General features: G+C 34.4%; 1 pseudogene; it reads left to right on the forward strand.

Moving 5' to 3' along the window:
- Positions 1–1448: 1448 nt before the first annotated feature.
- LOC110633206 (uncharacterized) lies at positions 1449–7728 on the forward strand (annotated as a pseudogene).
- Positions 7729–15082: the final 7354 nt, after the last annotated feature.

Below are 15082 nucleotides of genomic sequence, written 5' to 3' on the forward strand. Positions count from 1 at the left end.
TTTTAGTAAAAAACAATAACAAACCTAAATTTTACTCATCTGATATTTTTACTCGTACAAGTTGTGGATCCCGGCCCAATTTAACTATCCAGCCCAACTTCATTGCCCCAGATCTATTTCGAATTCAATCCTTTTTTTTTTATTATGCGTTAAATTCTCATAATTCATTTCATATAATAATATATTAAGTATATTTATGTATTTAAATATTGATGCCTTCTATGATTATTTAGTTTCATGTAAAGTATAATTATTTTGTTATAAAAAATAAGATAATTTCACATAAACTTATAATTTATCTTATGAGATTTTTATAAAATAATTATTTTTTATATAATAGTTAATTATGAAAATTTTATTAATCTAAAGGAAAAAAATTTTATTCATGTAAAAAACACATAATATTTTTTAAAAATTTAATAAATAATATTTAATAAACCAAAACTTGTTTCTATAATTTTTAATAAAATTTACCATAAATAATTCATCTCTTAGATTTTTTTTAACAAATATTATGTATTTTTTTATTTGAGAAAATTTTATTTTTTTTAAATTAATAAAATTTTCATAATTAATTAATTTACAAAAAAAAATTATTTTATAAAAATCTAATAATAAGATGAGTGATAAATTTATATGAAATTATGTTATTATTCTTAATGAATTAATTATATTTTGTATAAAATTAAGTAATCATAATCTTTCTCTTTAAATATTATAATTTTTAAATACAATAAAAATATATTATTAAAATTAGGATGAAATTTTATATTTTATTTTTTAATATTATATAATAATAAATTAAAATAAAAAGGTTCCCGTAGAAAAATTTACTCCTTAATACTCAACCTGAATTCTTGTGAGATGAAACAGAAGAATGATGCCATCCCCAACCCCTTTTGTTGTCATTCCTGCATCGAAATCACTAAGCGAATTGCTAAATCCATCATTCAATCTCCACATTTGTGTTGATTTTGTATCACAGTAAATAAAAAGATCATTGTTCTTTGTAGTACAGTTGTTGGTTTTATGTAATCTGTTTGTGAGAGACCATTGCAGAGAATCTGTGGTTTTTATTTATTTTGAGAGATGTACAAAAAAAAGTTCAAAACTGAAATCGGAATTAAAATAATTTATTTTATTTTTATAATTTTTATATTTTCATTAATCAATTATTTTAATTTTACTCGATTTAAATTGATAATTTCACATCGCTAACAGTAGTTCCACTATCATGCTCTGAGTATCATATAATAATTTTTAATTTGATTAGTTTTTCCCTGTTTAACCTTTTATAATTTTTTATTTAATAAATTAATAATAATTTAATAAACTATAATTTACTTATAAAATGAATATTTTAAATTTGATAATAATTAATTATAAAATATAATTTAATTTATTCAATTTTCTCATTTTTAAAATTAAAAAAAATAATAATGAACTGCTTATTATAATTTTTTGTTCTGCGCTTCCGAATCCAAGTCCAGCAAAAGAACTCAGCTTTTAACAGGTCCCTGCCCCTTGTCTCCAACTTCAATCACAGAATCCAATTCCTTATTCCTATCCATTTTCGGATTCTCTATCGTAAAATTCGATCTGCCCAGGATTCAATCTTTTCCTTTCATAGCTGATCATTTCCATTGCCTTTCCTGGTAAATTCAATATTTTTTCTTCGAATCCAATTCCTCTTGTATAAAATAAATGTTTGATTGCGGATTCGATGCGCTTTATTATTGTGTCCAGCTGATTATTTTTGGCGATGGAGAGAGCTTTGTTACCGAGCTAATCCTTGGAGTTTCTTAGCAGGTAAATAAGTTCTTTTTTTTTTTTTTTTTCTATCCTCCTTGGTTTGTTTGGAGGAAAATTAGCCGGAAATGGAAAGAAATTTAAATTTTTGAAAATGGACTATTTTTGCACTTGATTGCTGAGAAAATGGAGGGAAAATATCGAGGCTGGTTATTGCTTTTCTTTTAGTTCATTTAATGTCTCTAAGTCTGTAATTTACACAGATAATATAGATTTCTTAATCTTTTCTTTCTTCTGGTCATTTGAAGGGTTTGGTTCATGCTCTCTTGCTAATTAATTGAAAGCGGTTACTTATTTTGTAATGCAATCGGTTGACGAGAACGAGATTAAGAAGTTGAAGCGTTTGAGATCATTCAATAACAACATGCCTGTGACTGATACTATCACCCCTCAAAATATTGATGACTGCATTTTTTTCCCTATTGAGGAGATTGTACAGTCTCCATTGCCTGGATACGGTGCACCCACATCAATCAGTTTCAGTCCTGATGATACTTTAATAACTTACTTGTTTAGTCCTGATCAAACTTTGAATAGAAAGTTGTTTGCTTTTGATCTCAAGACTGGCAAGCAGGAATTGTTTTTCAGTCCCCTTGATGGTGGACTTGATGAGAGTAACATATCGCCAGAAGAGAAGTTGAGGAGGGAGAGGTCAAGGGAACGGGGGCTGGGAGTGACACAGTATGAATGGGTGAAGACAAACTCAAAGAAGAAAGCAATTATGGTGCCTTTGCCTGCAGGGGTTTGTTCGCTCATGTCTTGTAATTTATAATAATTGGTGTATTTTTTGGAAGTGCAAGCTTTGTATCTATTTTTGCCTGACATAAGATAAATAGACAGTATTTGCATTACTAAGGTGAAGGAATAAAATGTGTTCTCATTGGTGGTACTTCTTGCTGGTGGTATTGTTACAAAGCTGTCTTGAATCCCATGTCATTATTTGCAGGTGGTAGAACTTATTTGGTAACTTGAACCTTTTTTTAATATGAAGTATTTCTCCAAGTTATTGTTTGTGATGAGGGTTTTGTAAAATCCATGGAATAGATTACTGGCACTCTTTTTTTTTTTTTAAATTAGAAAAGAAAGTATTTCAGTTTGCTTATTACCGTTAAATTTTATCTCATTTATTTGTGTGTTTCTGTGTACAGAAATCCAGAAACTTGAATTCACTGAGCTCTGCTGATGGTTTATTTGCTATTTGTTTACAGATTCATTTCCAGGAACTTTACTCATCAAAAGGGGAGCTTAAGCTTCCTAGCTCGCCATTTTCACCAATTATTGATCCACATCTATCCCCTGATTGTACTATGCTTGCTTATGTAAAGGATAGCGAGCTACATGTTCTAAATCTCTTGTACAATGAACCAAAACAACTAACACATGGTGCCCAGGGAAACGTAGTGGTAAGTTTAGTATTTGTACAAGGTTGGATCTTTGTGATCACTATGGATGTTATGGGTCATATGCATAGATTTCGTCTCAATAATGCATGATGTGATGAGCTGACTGACTGAAATGTTTATATTGTGTCTTTGTTATACTTTGTGACCATATATTTTAGAGTTTTATGTGATCGCAAGATTCCCAATAAGTTGAAAGTAAAATTTTACTGTACAGTCGTACGACCGGCCATATTATATGGTAGTGAGTGTTGGGCACTGAAGGAGTGGTATGTGTCTAAGATAAGAGTTGCGGAGATAAGAATGTTAAAGTGGATGAGTGGCCATACTAGACTAGATAAAGTCCAAGGTTGGAGTGGTGCCAATTGAGGATAAGTTGAGTGAAGGGAGATTGAGGTGGTTTGGTCATGTAAAGCGTAGACATATGGAGGCTCCAGTTAGACAAGTAAAACGCATTAGGTTAGAAGATAGAAAGAAAAGAAGGGGTAGACTTAAACTGACTTGGAGGAGAGTAGTACAACATGATCTAGAAGCATTACACATTTCGGAGGATTTAACCCAAAATCGTTTAGAGTGAAAAAAGAGAATTCATATAGCCGACCCCAAATTTTTGGGATAAAGGCTTAGTTGAGTTGAGTATATAATCAATTTATCGTGCATTCCTAACTAGATGGGATTTCCTAAATTCCTATATGCTTCTTCTTTGCCCTGCAGTTCTATCATTTTCCACTAAATCACTGTTAATTAGTTATTCACTTTCCAACTTGCCATTTTATTTTGGGCCAGTGTGATATTAGTAAGTATTTCCAGTTTTAGTTCTCTTTACATCCACCATGACTGAGAGTTATAAATATGCAGGATACCAGATGTTATAACAGTTAAAAAAATTCAAGTTGTTTTTATTTTTTATTACACTGTGTTCATAAAATCGTTTAGAGTGAAGAAAGCAAATTCATATAGCCGACCCCAAATTTTTGGGATAAAGTCTTAGTTGAGTTGAGTTGAGTTGAGTATTACACTGTGTTCATACCCATCATTGTCTTATCCTACAATTTTCCATTATTTGTAGACTTAGGTTGTCTTAAAATTTAAACTGGGCCACCATGATATAGTAGACACTGTAGAGCACTTGTCTGAATGTGCAACAAGAACTTAGATTTGGGGGTTGACAGTTTTATTCTTCTTTTTCTGGGTAATATTGAAATTGAGGTGGTTTTAAAAGCAGGTGTTGTGGCATGGCATTACACCACTGTGGTTCTAGTGCCAGGCTAGGTTGCTTCAATTTTCTGTTCATTCATATGATTTAGGAATAAAATATACACTTGCAGTGGATAAATTCTTGGCATTCTATTATTTTCTTTTGCTTTGAAGTTGACACACTTCGTTTTCCCCTGCAGACTCATGGCCTTGCTGAATATATAGCTCAGGTGAGAACCATATTCAGTTATTGCCTTTCCCTTCTCCATATATGCATTAAATTAGATATTCTCTTCTTGTAAATGTTTTCCTTTTCAGCCCTGGAAAGTGTCAATTTTGCCTGGGGAGGCTCTTGGGACAACTTTATGAAGAGGGGGAGTTTTTGGTTAATCATTTGCTCCATTGTGAGTGGGTGAAAACTCTAATAGTATTTTGTGTCGGATTAACCGAGTCCATATTCCATGCAGAGAATTTGGAGATGGAGGTTATAATATTTGAGACAGGAGATCTTATTCCACAATTCATCATGATAAAGTTTTGGATGCCATAACATAGAGAGAATTAGATTTAATGGTTCTTAAGGATAAAACAACTAGACAAGCTATATACTGAAGAAATGAATGTATATGCTATACTTATGGATAACAAGGAATATGTCTATTGATCATTTTGGTTTTGTAAATTTTGTTGATAAACTTTCCTGTGAAGTTTTCTAAAGCATAAATCCTAGTCATGGCAAACCATTTTGTGTGTTTGTAAAATTGCTTTTACTAATTTTCCTTTTCCATGTGAACACCAGTTTTATGCATTTTAAGTTGCTAGAATTTGATTTTATAGACTGATGATAATATTATTTTTATCATTACTGTTATGATTTTTAATTTTGCCTTTATTTTCCTCTTTGGTTAGAATTAAGCTCTTCCTCAGGTCTTTAATTGTGTAAATTGCAGGAGGAAATGGATAGGAAAAATGAATACTGGTGGTCACTTGACAGCAAATTCATTGCATTCACCCAAGTTGATTCATCTGATTAACAATAATAATTATTTTATTATTTTATCTATATTTTAAAAATTATTTAATTATCTTAAAAATAATTATTTTCTTATTTCTGGTGATCCAATAAAATAAATGGATATAATATAAACAGGAGATTAATAATTAGGAGGTATATTTATTTAAATAATATAATATATTAATTTAATAATTATATATTTAATTTAATAATAAAATAAATAATATAATGTTGGAAATAAATTTATAATTTTATATTTATTTAATAAAATAAATTATATGATATATACGCTTATTAGTCATTTCACATATTAACAGGATTCAGACATTTGTATCTCCATGACGCAAGTGGCTTATGCTTGGGACCCATCACTGTAGGTGAATGGATGGTTGAGCAAATTGCTGGTGTAAATGAGGCTGCAGGGCTTGTGTATTTTACTGCAACTCTAGATGGACCATTGGAATCTAATCTTTATTGCACTAAACTATACGCAGATGGCAGCCAAAACTTTCTTGGCCCAGTGAGATTAACTCATGGTAAGGGGAAACACGTGGTTGTACTTGATCACCACATGCGTAACTTTGTTGATATTCATGATTCCCTTGACTTTCCCACTAGGGTTTTGCTGTGCTCCTTGCTTGATGGAAGTGTAATTATGCCTCTGTATGAATAGCCATTCACCATTCCACAATTTAAACGGCTTGAACTTGACCCTCCAGAGATAGTTGAGGTTCAGGCAAATGATGGGACCATTATATGGTGCTTTGTACAAACCTGACCCAACAAAATTTGGTCTGCCGCCATACAAAACCATGATCAATGTGTATGGTGGCCCATGTGTACAATATGTCTGTGATTCTTGGTTAAATACCATTGACATGAGAGCTCAATATCTGCGGAGCAAAGGCATTCTAGTATGGAAGGTTAGTATTTTCACTTCAGACATCCTGAAATGCTTACCTGGTTTTGATTTACTGTTTTAATTTAGTTTACTTTTTTTTTTCTCCTAAATCACCTTGATTGTCCAAGAATGCATTCCAAATGCTCTAGAGTTTCTCATATGCATGCCCGCTTCTGTGTGTTCATATTTGTGTCACTCATAGTTATATTCTGGTGTTGGAACCTGGAACCGTGGAAACTGACATTTCTCAATATTTGCTTGCATTCTTATCACTGGGTGCTTGTTTGGGTATCATTCATTTAGAAAATCTTAAGTTCTTTCATGCTTGAATATTCCTGCAGTGTGAAAAGATGTACGCCAGTCGAATGTACAAAAGACAAGGAATGGATCTTGTTCATTGAGATGCATGTTTGGAGATACCTTATACTAGTCGCACATTGTCGTAACTAGCTTAGATGCCTGATGGGTAACGTATCTTGTCTTGGTTGCTTCACCATTTACAGTTGGATAATAGAGGAAGTGCTCGACGTGGGCTGAAGTTTGAAGGTGCTCTCAAATACAACGCTGGCTGTGTTGATGCTGAGGATCAGCTTACCAGAGCTGAATGGCTTATCAAACAAGGGCTAGCAAAAGTTGGCCATATTGGGTTGTATGGATGGAGCTATGGGGGATATATGTCAGCTATGATCCTGGCCAGGTTTCCAGATGTCTTCCGTTGTGCTGTCTCTGGTGCTCCTATGACGTCATGGGATGGATACGACACGTTTTACACTGAGAAGTATATGGGATTGCCTTCTCAGAATCCTACTGGTTACAAGTACAGCTCTGTGATGCATCATGTGCACAAGTTAAAAGGGAAATTATTATTGGTGCATGGCATGATTGATGAAAATGTGCATTTTAGGCACACTGCAAGGCTTGTGAATGCGCTAGTTGCTGCTGGAAAACCCTAAGAGCTACTAATTTTCCCAGATGAACGGCATATGCCACGCCGGCACAGAGACCAGGTTTACATGGAAGAAAGAATCTGGGAATTTGTTGACAGGAGTTTGTGAATTGTGAAAAATAAATCATTGCTTGTAGGTTGTTGAGCGTCAGCCTTGGAGCAACAATAGTTTGCTCCTTCATGACTAGGTGGTCACAAGTTAGAGTCGGGGAAACCATTTGATGAAAAGTCACATATTCGAGTCATGGAAACAGCTGCAGCGGTAGACAAGATATTCTGGGCCCTCTTCAAAATTTCTTTTTACATTGTATAAAAAAGCTTGGGGCGAGTACCCTTTTCACTAGGCAAGGTTCACGTAATGATGCCCCATGTATTAAATTCCAATGAGGGTTTATGTAAAATTTCCAATTATTTACTTATTTTGCTGCGAGTGATATGATCGATTTGCAAATGTTCTTTACTGGCATTCCATGTGCGTGGTAGTAATTGTATATATAAAAAATATTTTTTATGTTTCATGAAAATATTTGTTAAATTAATGATATGTATTTATATATCTTATATATAATTGTTATTTTAATAATATTATTAAAGTTTAAAAAAATTAAAAAAGAGTTATTTTTTTATGAAAAAATAGATTCTGTTATATTATTGTTTTAGTATTTAAAAAGTGAGAAAAATATATATTTTTTGGGAAAAGAGTTTAAATGTTCTAACAAGGTGACACCAAAACTTGCTTTAAAAAAAAAAAAAAGAACATAAGGACCAATATATTCATTTTTCAAAACCATTTAATTATGTAATTCATAAACTGATCTAAACAATTCACTTGGCAGTATTTTATGCAATTTGTCACAATTTATAAAATAAAAAAAAAGGGATAATCCCTCAAAATAAAAAGATAAGTGTTGCTGCTGTATTGTTATTCACACTCCTAATTTAGTTTTGAGCTCATATTTTTAGGGCTGATTATTAAATTCTAACTAATTTTTAGGTAAATATTCAAATTTAACCATAATGTTTCAAAGGTTTACAATTAAATTCTCAATTGCGATCACAATCTTTTCAATTCAACAATATTATTCATCTTAACAAAATGAAGCCATTTATTGGGTATGAATTAAAAAAAAAAAAACTAAATGAAAATGTAATTTTGTGTTATTGACAAAGTAATGAGTGATAACAAGGTAAAAATGTTTTTTTTCAGTTACTAATTCATTGGGTTAAGTACAATCTGTTTGTGTTGAAAAACTCATTATGGAATAAAATGCTTTCGGTGGGAATTTTTTCTATTTTTAAAATAAAAATATTTTTTATATAAAAATATTTTTTATTATAATGAAATTATTTCCTCATTGAGTGAAAGACAATATGTATAAACAGAAGTGAGAAGATGAAGTTGTGGGATTATAATAAATAAGGGTGGTATTAAATATAAATAAAGAATTACTATTTTAGTTTATTTATTTTAGTAATTGCGTAATTTAATTTGTTTTGACTCAAATTCTGGACTGGACTGACAGTAGGACTTGAGTCAGTATAAGGCTCTCGAAACCTATAGTAAGCCTAACTATTTATAGTCTAATCATAAATCTCATAAATATAGTTCAATTTTAAGAAATCAAACGGATAGAGTCTGATCATAAATTGAACTATCAAACGAGGAGCTTAACTCACCCGACCTGTAAACTAATAAAACAATAATATGGAGAGCTCAGCTCACCCTCACAATGTAACACCCCAAATTTTAAATGTATTATTTTGTGAGTAATATTAATATTTTTATTTTATTTAAATTTTAGAAAATTATTTGAAATTTTTCAGATTTTCAAAATCGAGTTTAATTTCTCGAAAATATAAAACTTTGATGATTTTTAAAAATTAATTTAAAGACCACGTGGCAAAACTAAAAATATATTTGGAGTCTACGAATTTTTCTGAGTTTTCTAAAATTTTTTTCAGAATTTTTGGACCTCGTTTTCGGTCCCAAGGCAGAGTAAAAATTTAAAATTTTGTATCTTGAATCGGACCGGCCGAACCGAACCGGACCAAATCGGACCGGCCCTTTTCTTTTTCTTTTTCTTCTTCCTTCTCCCTCGCGCACCCGACCTCTCCTCCTTCCCCTCCTGTTTTCTCTCTCCTCCCTCACCCCCAGGCCGCACCGCCGCCTCCCCAGCCTCCCTACCTCGCCGGCACGCCGCCCCGATGCCTCCCCACGGCCGGCCGTCGTCCCAGGTGGCCGGAAAACTCGCGCGAACCCCTTCCCTACGCGCGTGCGACACTTCACATTCCCGGCCGAAATTCGGCCTATCCGGCCACCGATTGGGCCGGGTTTTGTGTCAAATACCATCTACACCTTGAGAGCTTTCCATAGACACCAAGAACACCAAAATCCATCTAGCGGATTGTCCAATTTTTGTCCGGGAAGTTTTAGCCCATTTTGACTTTTGGGCTAGATTTCTCGTAAATCGTGAACCCCACGAGAAAACCGAGAGTACCAGAGCGCTCCACTTGTCGAGAGCTTCGCTGCAATATAAATTTCAAAATTTTTCGATACCGTTTTTCAGTGGGTCCCACGGAACTTCGTAGTGTTTTTTCGAGTATTAAATGAGCTTAGAAAATTTCGTAAAAATTATATACTAACCCCCGTGTTGTGGGCTTCGTGTAGGTACCTTCAATTCGCGGAAATTCGACAGTTGTCCAGGTCTGTGAATTTCCAGCCAGACAGACCGGCTACTAAAAAAGTCTCTGAATTAGATCGAGATTTTGATTACCCCACCATTGTCAGATGTCCCGAGCGCGTCCCCGGAGTCAAAATCGGCATAGGTAAACCCGAACCTTGCTTTTTCGTAATTTTCTAGTGCTTAAATAGGATTAAAAATCCATTAAATATTCGCGGTAGCTCAGAAAATTATAATTCTTTTTGCATTAGCCTAGTAATATTGCTAAAGATCGCGGGGCAAAGTTTTAGAATTTTTAGAGTTTATTTGGGTAGTTTTTGCAAAACGGGTCAATTATAAGGACTAAACTGTAAGTTTACATATTGTGATTGATGACTGTTTGGATGGGCCCAGGAAGGGCTGTGTGATATGATTGAGTTATGGGTGTATGGTTGGTGGATATAGAAGTGTGTTTTAAACCCATTTGCAGGTTGGGTAGGTCCTAGGTATAGGGGAGACTCTGTCGGATTTTCGGCACGACTTAGGACGTTTTTGGTCTTTTTCTTAGTTTGTATTGACTCAAATTTATTAAATGATTATAATAAAACTGTCAAGTGAGCCGGGACAGCCTTCTTCCTCCGCCCAACTGCCACAGTGACTGCTGTCAAGTCTATGAGTAAAATATTAATTTTAATTGTAATTTCAATATTATTATATGTTCAAGCATGCCCATGCATCACTTATATGTAAATATCTATGTAGTTAAACTCTAGGCACGTTTTATGTTGCATTCATAACTGTTAAAGTGCCATGGATATTATTGTGGTAATTTGGAGCAGTGTGCGTGAGTTGGCGTGCGTGTGGTGTGGTGTTGGCTATGGACAGGACGGGTAGACATGGCTTGAGATCTTTGCTGGGACCCGGTCCTTCGGGGTAGACATGGCTTGAGTTCTTCGCTGGGACCCCGATTTGGTTTATTAAGCGAAAGTCCAGCTTGAGTTCTTCGCTGGCACAGGTTGGATTAAAGAGAGTCAGATAGGATCACTCCCATATATTTATGATTTGACATTCTTGGGTGTGTGAGTGCTTCAAATTACCTTTTTTTGTTATGATGTGAAAATATTACGATGTTGCATTTCACTCTCTGAGGTGCATTAGCTTTAGATAGTTATAGAGATTATGGTTAAAATTGATATTTTACTCTCTGAGTCGAACGCTCACTCCTGTTCATTATTTTTCAGGCTACAGGAGGATTTTGTTGTAGTTAACCTGCTTTTCTCCTTCGCAGGTTGTTTATTAATGTTTGTGTAATTCTATTAACTCCTAGAATTTCTGCATGTGTTAGAAATATTTATTTGTTTTGGGGACTGTAATATAATTGTTATGTTGGGCCTGTAAACTTATTATTATATACATGTTTGTTGGACTGGATGAGGGAGCTGAGCTTCCATTTATTTTTATGACATTTGAGTATGTGGAGGATGAGCTGAGCTCCCCAATTGATTATATATTGTGTTTACAGGTCGGGTGAGTCAAAAACTCCCCGTTGAAAGGTCCACTTTATGGCCGGACTCTATCCGATTAAATTCTTGAAATTGGGCCCAAATGGGCCTTAGAGTTGGGTTAAGGAATAGTTAGGCTTACTACGAGCCTCGGGGGCTTTAGGCTGGCCTAGGTCCTAGTGCCGGTCCGGCCTATAGGTTGGGTCGTGACACACAATCCTTAAAGCAGATAAATAATCAAATGAGAGCTCAGCTCCCTTATCCAAAAGAATGAATATCTCATGCATCCCAATATTTCCACATAAATAAGGTTACAACTCCAAAACTTTAGTTAATACAATCCTAGATAAGGATAATACACTACTAGTACATGCAAAGTTTTAGAATTTTACAAAAGATAATAAAAGTAAATTGAACTTTTGTGGTTTAACCTACAAAAAAAGAAAGTAAGTTATTTTCAATAAACCCATCTGTCACCTAAGAAAAAATAGTTGAACAGGGGTGAGCGTTTGACTCACAGAGTAGGATATTGATTTTAAATATAATTTCTATAACTATCTAAACCTAATACATTCCTATATATGAAATGCAATATACAAACATAATTTCGAACAATTCAAACAATATTTGTATAAAAGATAATTTGGAACACTCACAAGCCCGTGTGTCACATCAACATATATACATATGAGAGTTGATCACCTATACAACTCTCTTAATTTCAATACCTGCCAGGGGGATCAACTCAAGTCGGACTTTCTCTTAATAATTCAAGTGCAGGGGTCAGCGAAATCAACTCAAAACAGTACTCACCCTGATTTATCCACATATAATGATCAAGTCCCAGCGAGTCAAGCTTCAGCCATGACTATCCGTTATGCCCATATCCATATCCACATCACACGCACGCCAACACACACACACAGATTCAAATTACCTTAAGGCGACATTGACAATAATTTCATCAATAAAATATGTAGCATAAGGGCGTGCCTAGCATTTAACTACATATATATATATATATATATTTATAAGTGAATGCATAAGCATACTTTCAATATATAATAATAATATTGTAATTAAAAAATAAAATTAATATTCACTCATAGATTATCCAAATGTCACTGGGGCAGCTGAGAAGATGAGGAAGGTTAACTCGGATCACCTAAACAATCATATTCAAGAAATTTATGAATATTAACTCAAAATAAGGAACTAAAGAGCTTAAGACACCCTAGATTTATGTTAGAAATCTGGCAGAATTTTTTATGTACCTAGGACCTATCCAACCTACAAAATAACTCAACTAACGCTTCTCAATCCAAAAGGCCTCAGGCCCACAATATAACAACTACACAATACCCCTTCTGGGCATGCCAAACTAGTCAATTCCTACATAAAATAATTACTTAAAAATTTAGGACGTTACATTCTTTCATCCTTATAGAAAATTCATCCTTGAATTTTTATACTAGGCACAACAAATGCACTGAGTTACAGACTGTGCATATCCACTCTAACTCCCAGGTGCATTCCTCTATAGATTGACTTCTCTATAGGACTTTAACCATAGAGATCTGTTTTGACCGAAGCTGCCTCATCTGACAATCCATTATAGCCACTGGTTGTTCCTCAATAGTTAAGTTCTCATTTGACTCCATTGTGTCTTGTTGCAATACATGAAAAGGGTTAGGAACATATTTCCTAAGCATAGAAATATGAAATACTGGGTGAACATGAAAAAAGTTTGGTGACAACTCTAACCGATAAGCAACCGCTCCCACTCTGTCCGAGATCTCAAAAGGTCCTATGTAATGGGGTGCCAACTTGCCTTTCTTTCTAAATCTCATAACCCCTTTTATCGAAGAGACTTTTAAGAACATATAATCACCCACTGCAAATTTTACATCTTTCCTCCTTGGATCTGCATAACTCTTCTGTCTGCTCAAAGTTGTCTTTAAATGTTCCCTGATTAAAGGAACCATCTCTGAAGTGTATTACACTAGATCTAAATCATGTACTATCGTCTCTCCAACTTCTGTCCAACACAGAGGGGACCTACACTTCCTGCCATATAATATCTCACAGAGCATCATTCCAAATAATAGCTGTTATTATAAGCAAACTCCACTAATGGTAGTTGATCATCTCATTGATCTCCAAAATCCATGACATACATGCGAAGCATATCCTTCAATGTCTAAATTATCTTTTCAGACTGTCCATCTGTCTATGGGTGGAAAGCCGTACTAAAATTCAACTGTGTGCCAAGTGCTTTTTGAAGTTTCCTCCATAATCGAGAAGTGAACTTGGGCACTCTGTCAGATATTATGAAAGCAGGAATCCCATACAATCTGACTATCTCATGGATGTACAACCTTGCATATTAAGCAACAGAATAGGTGGTCTATACAGGCAAAAAGTGAGCTGACTTTGTGAGACAGTCCACAATCACCCATATAAAATCATACCCTTTGATAATGCGAGACAACCTAGTCACGAAGTCTATGGTGATCATTTTCTACTTCCACTCTGGGATGGAGATCTCCTGCAACTTCTCCAACGGTCTCTGATGCTCAAACTTTATTTTCTGACAAGCTAAGCACTTAGACACAAAGTCTACTATGTCTCCCTTCATACTATTTCACCAGTAACTATCCTTCACATCATGGTACATCTTTATACATCCTGGGTGAACACTGTAAGGTGTATAGTGTGCCTCTTGAATAATTTAATTTCTTAGGTTGTCCACATCTGGCACACATACCCTGGAGCCTTGCATAAGGGTACCATCTCCATCAAATCCAAATTCACAATCTTCTTCCTGTTGCACCCTTTCCACAATCCGTATTAATTATAGCTCCCGTTGCTGGGAAACTCTAATTCTATCCTGTAGATTTGGCCATACTCTAAAATGTACCAAAAGTACACCCGAAGCAGTTATATCTAACATTAAACCCCGATCCAGCAGTTCATGCAACTCATGTATCAATGGTCTTCTCTCTATTATTATATGTGCCAAGTTGCTAGAAGACTTTCTACTCAAAGCATTTGCCACCACATTTGCTTTACCTGGGTGGTACTAGATAGTGTAATCATAGTTTTTCAGAAGCTCCATCCATCTCATTTGCCTCAAATTTAAATCCCTCTGCTAGAAGATGTACTTTAAGCTTTTATGGTCGATGTATATCTCGCTCGTTTTGCCAAACAGGTAATGCCTTTAAATTTTCAGTACAAAGACAATAGCTTTTATAGTATTCTCTCTATTGTTATATGTGTCAAATTGCTAGATCATAAGTGGGATAATTCCGCTCGTGCTTCTTTAACTGTCTAGAAGTATAAGCTACCACTTTAGCATGTTGCATCAAAACACACCCTAATTCAACTCTAAAAGCATCACAATATACAGTATACCCTTCTCCACTCATAGGCAAAGTTAACACAAGAGCTGGAATTAAACAGTCCTTAAGCTTCTAGAAGCATTCCTCACACTCATCTGACTAGAAAAACAAGATATTCTTTTGAGTCAACCGTGTCAGAGGAGCTACTATCCTAGAGAAAATCTGCACAAAGTGCTTGTAATAACTTGCTAGGTCTAAAAAACTTTGGATCTCAGTAATTATAGTAGGCATAAGCCAATCAGTTACTACTT

The sequence above is a fragment of the Hevea brasiliensis genome, chromosome 9, assembly GCF_030052815.1.
Source record: "Hevea brasiliensis isolate MT/VB/25A 57/8 chromosome 9, ASM3005281v1, whole genome shotgun sequence".
NCBI classification, from domain to species: Eukaryota; Viridiplantae; Streptophyta; class Magnoliopsida; order Malpighiales; family Euphorbiaceae; genus Hevea; species Hevea brasiliensis.